We start from the raw sequence: 13,661 nt of genomic DNA on the forward strand, positions 1-13,661 counted from the left end.
CTTCTCAGATTGTCTTTAATTTTATTTTTAAAATGACCTCCAAAATAAACTGTTAAAATGTCTTTTTTAGAAAGCTATAGTAATTAGAACAGTGGGTATTGGCATAAAAACAGACATGTAAATCAATGGAACAGAAAATAGCCCAGAAATACACTCACACATACATGGTTAATTAATTTGATAACAAAGAGGCCAAGAATGTACAACGTGGAAAGGACAGTCTTTTTAAAAATGGTGCTGGGAAAACTGGACAGCCACATGCAAAAAAAATAAAACTGGACCATTACTTTATGTGATACCCACAAAATTCAAGGAATTGAACTTAAGACCTGAAACTGTAAAATTCATAGAAGAAAACATGGGAGGTAAGTTCCTTGACACAGCTCTTGGCCATGCTATTCTGGCAATGCCCCCAAAAGCAACAAAAGCAAAAATAATCAAGTGGAACTACATCAAACTAAAAAGATTGTGCACAGCAAAAGAGATCACCACCAAAATGACAAGGGGACCTACTAAACAGGAGAAAACAATTGCATAACAGATATCTGATAAGGGGCTAATATCCAAAATTTATGAAGAACTCATACAAGTCAATAGCAAAGCAAAACAAAACAAAACAACCTGATTAAAAAATGGGCAGAAGATCTGAAGAGAAACTTTCCAAAGTTCTACAGATAACCAATAGGTACATGAGAGGTGCCCCAAAAGAGCAGTTATCAGGGAAATGCAAAACCAATCCCTAAGGTATCACATGTGTTAGGCTAGGACCAAAAACACAAGAAGCAACAAGTGTTGATGAGGATGTGGAGAAAAAGGAAACCTCGTGTACTGTTGGTAGAAACGACCACTATGGAAAACAGTATGGGGGTGCCTCAAAAAATTAAAACAGAACTAGTAATTCCACATCTGGATATCTATCTGAAGAAAATGAAATCACTAGCTCAAAAGATGAATGCATCCTTGTGCTCATCACAGCACATTCATAATGCTCACATAGGGAAACAATCCAAGTGTCCATCCATGGGTGCAAGAGAGATGCGATGAGTGTATACACGAATATATATTTAACTCAACCACTAACAACAGAAATCCTGCCGTTTGTGACAACGTGTATGGATCCCAAAGGCATTAGGGTAAGAGAAAATTCAGAAAAAGACAAATAGCATATGATCTTTCTTCCATAGGCAATCTTAAAATCAAGAACACCAAGCTCATAAACACCGAGAACGGACAGGTATTCACAAGAGATGGGGTGTGCAAAGAAGTGGAAGAGATGGTGAATTGGTTTTTGTTTTAGTTTAAATAAATGAAATGACAATTTAAAAAATAAATTAAAAGGCCCTATATAATCTCACCCTATGTAACACCTAATCAGGTGTTCAACACAAGTCAGCCCATAACAGACACAGCAGGAAAATATAAAAATTGGTCTAACATACATGTCTAATATACATTTTCTTAAATTCTACATGAGTGGAATCATACTGTATTTGCTTTCATCTGACTGACTTATTTCACTTAGTATTATACTCCCTGGCTCCATGCATGTTGTTGCAAATGACAAAGATTTCATTCTTTTTTATGGCTGAGTAATACAACAGACTATTACTCAGCCATATAATATTATGGAGTATTTTAGTATTAGGAGTATTATGAAGTATTTTAGTATTAGGAGTATTTTACTCCTACTGTCACAGTATTAATACTCCCATTAGCTATGATGCAAAAGGAACTAGAAACAAAATAAAAACTACATTTAATAAGATTAGAAAATTAATATTTTAAGAAGAAAAAAATTATTTTGACATTCAACAAATTTTTAAATGCTATCATATAAACCAGAGATTGGAAAAAATGACTCTAATTACATGAGAAACCCCTACATGTAAATTACAAATACAGCTAAAATGGTATTACTTCCCTGACACCAAGCATTTATTGTTTTGTGAAATCGATACTCGTGATGACGCATTAAAAAACAGTACAGTGTTAACAATCAGTAAATCGAGATATCAAAACTGCATTTTGCTAGTTTCCAACTTTTCAAAAAGCTTAAAGCTTTCTAATAAAAGGTGGAAAAAAGTTTTAGATTTTGAGTTAGACTATTGACGTCCAAGGATTCTAGGACAGTGAACACACATGAAGGAGGCATTCAGGGGAAGTGTTTTGGGTCGACTTCCCAGACAGTTTAATGTTTTCAATAGCTCCAATGATCTTAAACACTATACATCACACTTGTTCATACTCTTTGCTCCTTCTACTGCCACTACCGACTGAGCATCTAATCATTTTGTATTTCCCTACAATAGAGAATGAAACAAATGACATATAAAACAACTCGAAGATATAACACAGGACACCTCAGGTGAAATAAGAAGAGAATTCAATCTTCAGACAGAAATGGCACACAATGTATCAGAGAAAAAGCTCATTAAACTTTAAGATTGAATACAAAATTCTTGGGCACTTGAGCAGTGAAAGAAAGCAAGCCATTCAAGGATCAAAACCAGGCTTGTTTCAAACATCCCTGCTAAGAATTAGATGCCAGGGAAAAAATTCCTTAGGTGAAAAAAATGTGACTCAAGGTTATTTTGCCCAGAATAATTTGTTTGACTTTTCATTCTGGGTAGAAATAATCTTTACAAAAACCGTAATGGCATGCCACATACATATATGTATATAATTTATGTTTATAAATATATATTTAAGTGTATAAAGTATAAATTTATAATATTTATACCTACACAATGTTTTACATATAATCTCTAGAGCCCTATACATGTATAAGATAAAAGGAAGATGATTATAAACACTTTCACCACAAGGTAGTTGTAAAATATCAATGTCTGCCTCTAAGGAAATGCTTAATTAACAGTCATTCTTAATTTGTTATTACGTAGGATGATTAGGAACCGCACACACGTAACTCCAATAAGGCAAAATGTTTTAAAGTCAAGAGAGCTCTGGGGACCCGAAGAAAGGGCAGAGCATTTCAGCGGAGCCCCATCAATGGAGGCATGATCAAGAGGTAAGGCTTCCTTCCAGATTCCCTTTGTAAATTTCAGTGGCCCAAAGACAGATGACCTGTTAATTAAACATTTGAGTCTGTGGAAGAAGAGCCCTAGAAAAATTTGAAAGATATATAAATCCATTTTATTTTCTTTCTTTTTTTCAGGAAATGTGCCTGTTTTTCATGAAATAAGAGGCTAAAGGAAAGGATAGGCAGAACAATGTAGAGCACATTTTCAAAGACACGAAAAGAAATAAACACTTTTTGAAAATGAGAAATGCCACCAATTTATTAAAAGGCGAGGCAAGAACATGATAAATGACTCTAGAAAATTACAGACTTTCAGCAATACCTTTTAACTCTGTCTCTGTGAAGGTCAGCTCTAATTACCAGAACAGCAGCCACTGCTGTAAGATTGCAGGAAACCACAACAAAATAGGGAAGGATCCGGACGCTGATCACTTGAACTAATTAAGTACATTCAATCCTGTAGTCCCACTGCAATGGTGTTCACTGCACAGATATTTAGAAAAGAGCTGAGGGCATCGGCTCTATAATCAGACTGGGAAGGCAGGGAAGCCTGGTGAGAAAACCGCCAGTTTTCTTCCAGTCATTAGATTTTGTTCTCATGATGAGGCAGGAGATAAACGAACAGAACGTACGCCGATATAAATAGGTGGAAAGGCATTTCACGAGCAGGAAAAAAAAACAAGAGCTTCAACAGCAAGCAAAGAACCAGTATGTGCATATGATGAATGTGAAATAATTTACTTTTGAAAAGCATATAAAGATATTGTTAAAGGAGTATTATTCTCCTTAAAGTAATACAATGTAACATAAACATGATAGTCAGGCAGTCATTCAAGCAACATTGAACTGAGAACCCATGTGTACCTGGCAGTGAGCCAAGAAATGCCTTTGCTGGAGGGCAGAGCTCAAAACCCATGGTAAAAAACTGTTATGGGTAGCGTGTCGTCCTTCTTTGTGAGTGGATATAATTTGGGAAGCACCCTAAAGTGATTCTGAGCTACACCTAGAATAAAGTAGATGACTGACTTGAGTAATATAATTTTGGTTACAAGCCAGATATGATTAAAGAGTACTAAGAGGGCTTACTCATGTCATCTGCACACTGGATTTGATAAAAATTTCAAGAGGAAAACTCAAAAATTCTTTTGTAACATCACCATTCTTGAAAAAGCATGTTGCCTGCTGTGTGTGCTCTGAAAGATGCCTACGTGCTTGTTTGGTCATTTATGGAAAATTCCACTTTCGTGCTGTGCTCTACCTTGCATGTGTGTAGATATTTAACTTAACCAATGTCAAGTACTGTCTGCAACTGTTTTTGACTTTGAAATATGTCTAGGAGGAAAACTTGTATTTTGAACCTAATGTAGAATTCGAGGGAGTCAAAGTCTCCTAGGCCGACTGTATTTCACAAAGAGTTACCATATTCTGGGTAAAAAAGCTAGCCACTAAATGATGAGCCTTGTAAGAGGGTAGAGACCATCCTTAATCACCATCCATTCTAAAATTTTCTGAATTACCAAAAAGGCCACTCACAGGGATTAATACCCAAAGCATCTTCCCTGGTGTAGAGACTCAAACATCAAGAATGTGACTGAAACTCTTACTGGTGAGCTCAGAGAGAGAACTGCTAGGTCTTCAACAAACCGAAGAAGTTCTGTCTTCTACGGACTAACAAATTTAAAATGTAGTGGAATATATAGGCTATGTATATATAATACATACTATGTATAAGATACGTAAATGCACATTTGCATATTGAAGTCTATGCCAGCCTACATATGCTAACTGACAACGTCTGGGCGGAAAAAGGCACAGAGGCTCCAAAGAGGTAGCAACCACTGTGGCTCATGAATTCAGCTGTTGTATTGGCAAGTTAGTTAATAGCTGTTATGGTCAATTTATTAGGCTGTATTTCAAGAAATAAAGTAGAAAACGCAGGCCACAAAATGTAAACCATCCTTCCTCCCGGCTCCAAAATGAAATCTTCCATCAACTATCTGCAGCTGTTTACAGAACAGGAAAGGCGGCTTCCATCGAAGGCTCTCTTTTGAGCAATGCCTCAAATGACCAAATCTACCTGATCCTTTCAGTGAGAGCAGAACTAGGAATTGGTCTTGATTAGGCATAATATTGGAGAAAATTCAGGAAAAAACTCACAGGCTAACATGCGTGATACAGAGGTGAGGAGACTTCATTGTCTTCATTTTTAACTGTTTTATTTAGATACTATCCATGTATCAAAAAAGTCACCCCTTTAAGGAGTATAATTCAGTGGATTTTATAGTGGACTTTAGAGTTGTGCAATTATCATCACAAACCAATTTTAGAACATGTCATCACCCCTTCAAAAACTCTGTACTCATCAGCAGTCAATCCTACCCCTCTCCGCCGCCTCCCCCTCCCAGGGCATCTACTAATTTACTTCTTGTACATTTGCCTCCTCGGGACATTTCACACAAATGCAACCATATACCATGACCTTCTTGAAGACTCTTATTGCTTTAGTTCTTACATTCAGGTCCAAGATCCATTTTGAGTTCATTTGTTTCTACGGTGTGAGATGGGGGATCAAATTCATTCTTTTGCAACGCACATATCCGGCTGTTTCTAATTACTTAAAAAAGACTATTCTTATTCTTTCCCTGTTATCTTCGCATCTTTGTCAAAAATCAAGTCACCATAAGTGTAAGGTTATTTCCAGGTTCTCAACTTTATTCTACTATTCTCTATTCTTATGACAGAGCCATACTGTCTTGATTACGGTGGCTTTGTAAAATGAATTCTAGATCACAATATGTGAGCCCTTCACATTTCAAGAGCTCCCTTGCATTTCATGAATTTTAGCATTGGCTTGTCAAGGTCTTCCCAAAAAGCAGCTGGAATTACAATGACACGGATTTTGTAGACCACTCTGCCTACTATTCCCATCTGAACAATATTAAGTTTTGCAATCCATTAACACAGATATCTTTCCATTATTTAGGTCTTTAATTTCTTTCAATAATCCTTTCTGTAGTTCTCTGTATGCAAGTCTTTCACCTCTTTGGTTATACTTTTTCCCTAAGTATTTTATTTATTTCGAGGCTCTTGTAAGTGTAATTCTTTCCCGTATCTCATTTCTGGATTGTTCACATGTCATCTATAGAAATGCAACCGATATTTGTACAGTGATATTCTATCTGTCTTGTAACCTTGATGAAGTTGTTGGTTGTAATTGTGTGTGTGTGTGTGTGTGTGTGTGTGTGTGTGTGTGTGTATTTTTCTATAGGGTTTCTATAGGTTTCTATTTTCTATAGGGTTTCTCTATAGAAGATTATACCATCTAAGAATAGAGATTGTGTACTTTTTTTTTCTTTTCCAATTGGAATGTCTACTGTACCTTTTCCTTAGAGAACTGTCTGAGTAAGAATTTCCCATGCGATGTTGAATAAAAACGTTTGTGTTGTTCCTGAAGTTAGGGGGAAGGCAGACACTCTCACCATTAGTTACGACGTTAGCTGTGTACTTTTGCCCGATTCCCTTTAGTGGGTTGAGGAAGCTGCCTTGTTACTGCTAGCTTCCTGAATATCACTATCATGGAAGGATGCTGGTTAGTCAAATGCTTTCTCTGCCCTTATAAAGATGCTGCTGAGGCTTTTGCCTTTTATTCCGTTACTTAGGTGTACTGCACTAACTGATTTTCAGATGTTAGACAAACTCTATATTCCTGCAATGACTTGGACTCGGTCAGGTTTATCATCATTTTTAAATGATGCCGCATTGAGTTTACTAGTATTTTGATAAGGATTTTACATCTGTATTCGTAAGGGATATTAATCGGTGCTCTTAGTGCCTTGAGAGATCTTCGTCTGATTTTGGTTATCAAGGTAGTCATAGTGACCTCATAAAATATTTCAGTTTTCTCTCCTCTTCTATTTTTCTGAAGGGGTTATAAGTGTTGGTATTAATTCTCCTTTAAATGTTTGGTAGAATTCACCAGTGAAGTTAAGCATTGCTTTGTTTCATTGGCTTTATATAAAAATAACGTGAAAAAGAGAAGGATCCACAGAGACTAGAGAAGACCTGTGTTTTTTCCCTTGGTTCTCCCACTGAGAAACGGACTTTTGGCAATCTAATGTTCCATGTTTGTAATTTAGAGGTAAAATTATCCATTCCATCTATTTTCAAGGACTATTTTTTAAAACTTAAGTGGAAATAATAGATGTACAAGCTTTCTGTAACTGGAAAGTGCCACTCCACTAGACCCTACTCTGCTTAGGAATTCTTGGATCTGCTATGGAAAATTCTGTCCACAGACAGCTGGAATTTTAAGTATCTGAAGAGCCTGGTACCTTCACCTTCGTCCCTAGGGCAAACATGGTGACCACAGTGTATTGTGTCCGGAAAGGAGTACCTGTGGCAACGTACTACCTGACTTCTTTTGTTCCCAGTATTCATTCTCCCAAAACTTTTGCTACCAAAAGCAGAAGTCAGAACGGCACCAAGTTCTCTACTCAACAATAAAATTGTCTTTATGAGAAAATCAGCCATTTTCACTTAAACTCAACAGTGATGACTAATCCCCATCATGCTTTTTTCACTGTTAAGAAGACAAAGCCAATCTCCAAATAACTGGTGTTTTTTTCCTAAGATGGACTATTTCCTACCTAGATAATTACCCAAGGAGCTGCTTCATATCTACGTATATATCCAAACCTAGCTTGAAGTGAATTAAGGTGTTTATTTCTGTACCCTTGAGAATAAAGTTCGTCCCCTACTTACATGTGACTACATAAAATCAGCCACCAATGCTGTTCATATCCAGCCCTCCCAACCCTTCCTTCCATTGTAGATCTCACTGCCTCTGCCAAAGAAGTCAGAGTTTTTGAAGAATATTTGCTTTCAGAAGAGGAAGAAAGAAAAAAAATGGTGACAAAAACGTTGAACTTCTCATTGCTCAGTGTGAGCTAAGCCTCTGAGCCAAACAGCCTGGACGGCAATGTGCCCCAGAACTACCTTTTCCCTAAGTTGTCTACAGCCTTCCTTTTGACCTATTTCCTTGCCTCCATCTCCAACAATTAATTATATAAAAGAAAATCAGAAATCTCTTCTTAAAACACAAATAATTCTTGAAGGGCTATGGCTCCCAGTGACTCACAGCTTAGAAAAAATTAATATAATTAAATTGCTTTCCTTCTAAGTTCCACTTGAACTCTATCCATTACATTGAAAGAATGAGTTATTTTATTTGGCAGGAAACAAAAGGTAGATTAAGAGCATTTAGAATGAGAAGCAATTTGTAAAGTTGAAAAGATTTGGGAGGATACAGTACTAAAGGATTAGGGCACCATAATGGTAACAATTATCACATACTTAGTATGTGCTAGGCACAAGTCCAAGAGAGGAATCTTGAAAACCTTATGAAATAGGTATGATTATTATCTTTATGTTATGGAAGAGAAAACTGAATCAAGGGAGATTAAGAAACTTGTTTAAAGGCAAGGCTGGGTGGCTCAGTTGGTTGAGCCTCCAGCTCTTGATTTCAGCTCAGGTCATGATCTCAGGGTCCTGGGATCCAGCCCCGTGTCAGGCTCTGTCCTCAGTGCAGAGTCTGCTTGAGATCCTTTCTCTCTCCCTCTCCCTCCACCGTTTCCCCCACTCGCTCTCTCACTCTCTAAATAAATAAAGTCAAAGGAAGGAAGGAAGGAAGGAAGGAAGGAAGGAAGGAAGGAAGGAGAAAGAAAGAGAAGAAGAGAAAAAAAGAAAAGAAACAGAAAAAGAAAAAAGAGAAATTTGTCTAAGGACACATCACCAAGAGGCAGAGCCAGAATTTAAACCTGGGTCTATCTGAACTCTGAATCAGAGTTCTAAACTTCTAGGATGACTGGCCACCTAAAGGCTGATGAGAAGCACTAGGTTTTAGAAGACAGATGAAGTACAGAAAAGTGAAACCGTTCCTGACAAGCTTCACTGGTATCAAACTTGGTCTAGTCGTACATCTAAAAATAGCTAGCAAAAGCATCACGCTACTCCTTGCCCCCACTTCTTGAGGTCGCAAAGTTAGCCATGCACACTCGCTTATTTAGATAATAGGGCTTTGTAAAGTAGCCTGGAACCTAGTAAGTTACCATGTCATCGGAGCAGACAGTTGCTATGTAAACCGCAAGCAGCGGACTTCCAGCAAAATCTGCTGCAGCAACACCAGTCAACAGTTGAAGAGTCCTCGACCACATGGAAGAGTAAGCAGGTCGTGAATCTAAAACATCTGTATTCGGGGGGCCTGGTGGCTCAGTGGATTAAAGCTTCTGCCTTCAGCTTGGGTCATGATCTCAGGGTCCTGGGATCAAGCCCCGCATCTGGTTCTCTGCTCAACAGGGAGCCTGCTTCCCTTCTTCTCTCTCTCTGCCTGCCTCTCTGCCTACTTGTGATCTGTCAAATAAATAAATAAGATCTTTTAAAAAAATAAATAAAATGTCTCTATAAAATTGGGTCTGGCCTCCTTTGTCATCAATTTTAGGGACTACAGATTATTCTTACAGTAATTTAACCTACTACTGACATTATATAAAATTAATTAACAAATTCAGATTAAATGAAAGGTAAGATGGCAATAATGGTAAATGTGCCAGCAACTAAAATTAGATTATCAGACTCCTAGTTGGGACCAAAGCTGTTCTGAACTGACAGCTTTAAATCTGAATTAAGTCTTGTTTTAGGGCCTATTTTTCCTCTGTGTGAATATTTAAACTACCCTAAAAAATAGTAATTTATGACCAACAGAAGCTAATAAATATTGTCTCATACTTAACTTGAGCTAGCCATCCATGCTTAATTTATGTATTTGTTCTGCTAAACCTCATACATATATTATCCCTGCCGTGTTAAGAAATAAATTACAAGAAAGGACAGAGTGCCAATGAAATTTTACAGTAGATTTAATTAATTATTATGCCCACAAAATTTACTAAGCTTCTAGTACACAAAAGGTGTGATCCAAAAACTCAGCAATTAGTCATTAATAACAATATAAGGTGGAGAATGAAATAATCTAGCTCTGATGGGAAAAGAAGACTTTCACCTGATTCAGAATAAGTATGATAAATAAATGTGTTACTGCATATCAAGTGCCTAAAATAGCTTTTAATAAGAGCAGCCATTATTACTGTTCAACATGTCTGAATTTTATGAATTACTATAGTTCTATTTTTAAATACCCAAATATGTTTCCATGTTAACATTTCAGGCTAAAGTGAGCTTATTATGGGCCCATATACAGCTCTGCTATTTTATATGGGGTACCCTGATCATAAAACTTCTCTCGAAACTCAGGGCTATATTATGAGCACTGATTTGGGGGCTGAAATGTCAGACAATGTTTCCAGAGGAAAAAGAAAAACAGAACGTAAATTAAGTATCTAATATTTACCCAGCACTTCATGTATTATGTCTAAATGAAGTAACGTATTTTATCGTCCCTACCATTAGAGTTCCCATCTTCCAGATTATGGGTCTTTCCCTTTTCACTGCACTGACATCAGGCTTCCCACAGTCATACTTGCTGTTATTAGAAACAGTCCTCCCGCCCACCATAGCACATTTTCAACATGTCTTATCTAATCGGCTGTGGATTAAGTAGACCAAACATGTTAAACAATGTACAAAGAGCCTGAGGGAAAGTGTAACGGGCTCTGATCAAGTGCAAGGGAACCATGCGTCTCATGGTCCATATTTTGGCTTCTCAGAGCTATCTGTCTTTCTCATACTCGGCTGCATTCAGAAAACCTGAGGCTGTCAGACACCACAGCTCCATTTCAAGTGTTAACGTCTATGCTTTTGTTTATCGTTATAATGGCTGAATTAACCCACAAACATTAAAAGGGTCCGTCTTCTCGCTGCCCCTGGACGTGTAATCCATCATGGAGAGCTCAGTTAAAAAGTGTCCATGCCAACCCTCGTTTCAGTTTGACTCTCGTCCACGGGATGGGTCACAGACCAGAAAAGTAAAGTTCCATCCCTCCTCCTGTAAAGACAAACTTAAGGAGAATAAAGAGGAAGACAAGAGAGAGAAAAGGAAGAGAAGAAAGGAGAGGAGGAGGGAGAGGCTGGAGAGGAGGGGACAACGTGGAGGAAAATGAAGAATTTTCTTTGGTTACTTCAGGGAAAAGAGGGAGCTGCCTTCTCTCTCTCTCTCTGGAAAAGGTCTCCTTGAAAACAAAGGGGACTTGAGTCCTTGCTCTAATCTAGTAGAATGAAAACAGATCTCTCCAGGAGTCAGAGAAAGCCAGTCCCTAAATCAACAATGCAAACTTGTTGCCAATGTTGCTGCCCCCCCCACCCCCCAAAGTAAAATTACCTCCAGAGTTAATCTAGGAGTCAATTTTGAGAGATAACGGAGAAAATGAGAGACATATATATATTGCTGTATAATTTGTAGGAAATGTCATCCTGACTTCCTGGGTTTTGTGGGCTACCTATATGCATATCCTCAGTTGTATTCACTCTGTGAGGATAGTTTTCTTTTTTTCCCTTACTGATGTGGATGGGGTTTTTTTTGTTGGTAAGACGTTCTGCTTACCATTAACTTGCCATTTGTAGGTTCCATCTCTTTCAATTTTCAGTCCTGAAATAATTCCCCTCCCACAAAGCACCAAACTTCAGATACGAGTTTGGGCTCCCTCATCCCGCATCATTGTTAATAGCTATCATTAGCAAGTTTTTAGGATAATACATTGCTAATTCTGAAGGCAGAGATGTGTGTGGAAGAAGAACATTTAAAATTGGAATTTCCTTTTATATACTGTGTACTGAAGCTTAAAATATGATAATTGCAATTTTTTTCTTGAACCAACAAGCTATTAAAAAATGAAATGCTCAAAAACAAATACAGGGAAATCTCCCAAGTTTTCTTTTTTAAAAAAGTTTTCTTTGCTCCATCTCACTTCCCCCATTTGATTCTCTTAACAATGTTTATTATCTAAAATTAGCTTTTACTCTACTTTTAAAAATTGAAGTATAATTTGCATAGAGTAACAATCATCCCTTGTATGTACAGAAAAGCATTTTTTCATACCAAATTTTCTATAAAATTGATCTCTGACAAATAGTGAAAAGAGGAACATTTCTAAAAGCAATTGTTATGCATCTTATTTGGATTTCCTCCTCGCTGAGCACTGTAGAAAAATTTGTGCTTATAAAACACAATAATCGAAAACTGAGAAATTATGTAGTTGGCCTCTTTCTTCCTTCTAAGAAGCAGCAAGCTGTTTCAACAGTGTACAGAGATGTCCTCAAGTGCACCAGTGAGCGACGCACAGGGATCCCATCAGCAGACAGAGAAGGTGAGTCTGTTCAAGAGGGGCAAGGCTGGGAGCGGAAAGAGGATGTAAGGGGGGGCTTGGAAGTCAGGGAAGATACTTTTTGGAACCAAAGACCTATTACCTATTGACCTCAGAGATGTCACCAATGTCTCATTTGCAACATGGAAATTATAGTAGCATTTTTATATAATTGTGGTGAGGATGAAGTAAGATGTAGAAAATACAGACAATGGACCAGTTTCCAGGACCAGCAAGGGGGCTGAATGGTATGGAAGCTGGTGGTGGTGGTAGCATGTAGCCACCTTCGCTTGCCCAGCCAGAAGCATCTCCTTCTCGGAACAGCTCTGGAATGTCAGGGAACTCTCTGTGAAGAGAGGCCTCTGTGGTGAAAATCAGAGGAAGTGGCACCACCTCCCCGAGGGAGAGACGAAATACCTAAGAGTTCCTTCGCATCCTAGCGGATGCCCAGAGAAAGGCAGTAATTGCTTTCGCCCTTAGAAAGTTAATGCTCTATTACACAGTTTTGCCACAGCGACTAGAAATTCAGGTCCAGTCCCTTCCTCGAGCACGACGAGCACGACGCGGGACGAGGAGGGAACTGGAGTAGGAAGTTCTCTGGTTCCTTTCCGGGGGTTTGGCTGGAAGAGGGGGTACCGAGGGGCTCTGGAAACTCATCTCACACCTCTGGCCGGACGTGCAGATCCGTGAGCGTGAGGAACTTAGTCATCGCAAACGGTTCTTTTTTCCTAGGTTTCCATAGCTGCTCTCTTTTGACTCCTGGAGAAATCGTCTTTTGAACAGTGTTATACCTTGTGAACAACGCTGGGGGAGGGGTTCTCCGGCGCAGAGCACTTCCGAAACCTGCCCCACCGGGGGCTGAGGGGGTGTGGCTGGCGCTGACTCCGCCCACTCACTCCCTGCACTGGGGTGAGCCGGTGACAAAGGGAGATGTAATCGGACAAATGCAGAGGAAGTAAAAGATGACCGAGACTTAAATCCTGCTTGCTTAGGATTAAAACAAAAAAGGCAATGATCACATGTATGTGACTTATTGCCGCTGGTTGAACACAAACAGTGAGCAAACAGCCTTTGTCTCATTCGCTTCCCGCGGGTTATAGCAGCATCAGGCTGACAGCATTTGCTTGTATCATAAGGAGGAAACATGTACGCTGCAAAAACACCGGGATCAGAAAAATGTAAGGTCTAGTTCTAACCCTGGCACTGCTCAACCTATCTGGGCCTTCATTGCCTCAAGTTTAAAAAGGTGAATTGCATTATCTGTAATTCAACTTTGAGCTCTAAAATGGACGAGGGAGGGAGGGAGG

General features: G+C 38.6%; 1 protein-coding gene across 2 annotated transcripts in view; it reads right to left on the minus strand.

The window, feature by feature from the left end:
• Window positions 1–13,661, minus strand: part of GUCY1A2 (guanylate cyclase 1 soluble subunit alpha 2) — a 308,505-nt gene that overhangs the window by 151,747 nt on the left and 143,097 nt on the right. The window lies entirely within an intron of this gene.

The sequence above is a fragment of the Lontra canadensis genome, unplaced genomic scaffold (assembly GCF_010015895.1).
Source record: "Lontra canadensis isolate GAN:19392208 unplaced genomic scaffold, GSC_riverotter_1.0 scaffold104, whole genome shotgun sequence".
NCBI lineage: Eukaryota > Metazoa > Chordata > Mammalia > Carnivora > Mustelidae > Lontra > Lontra canadensis.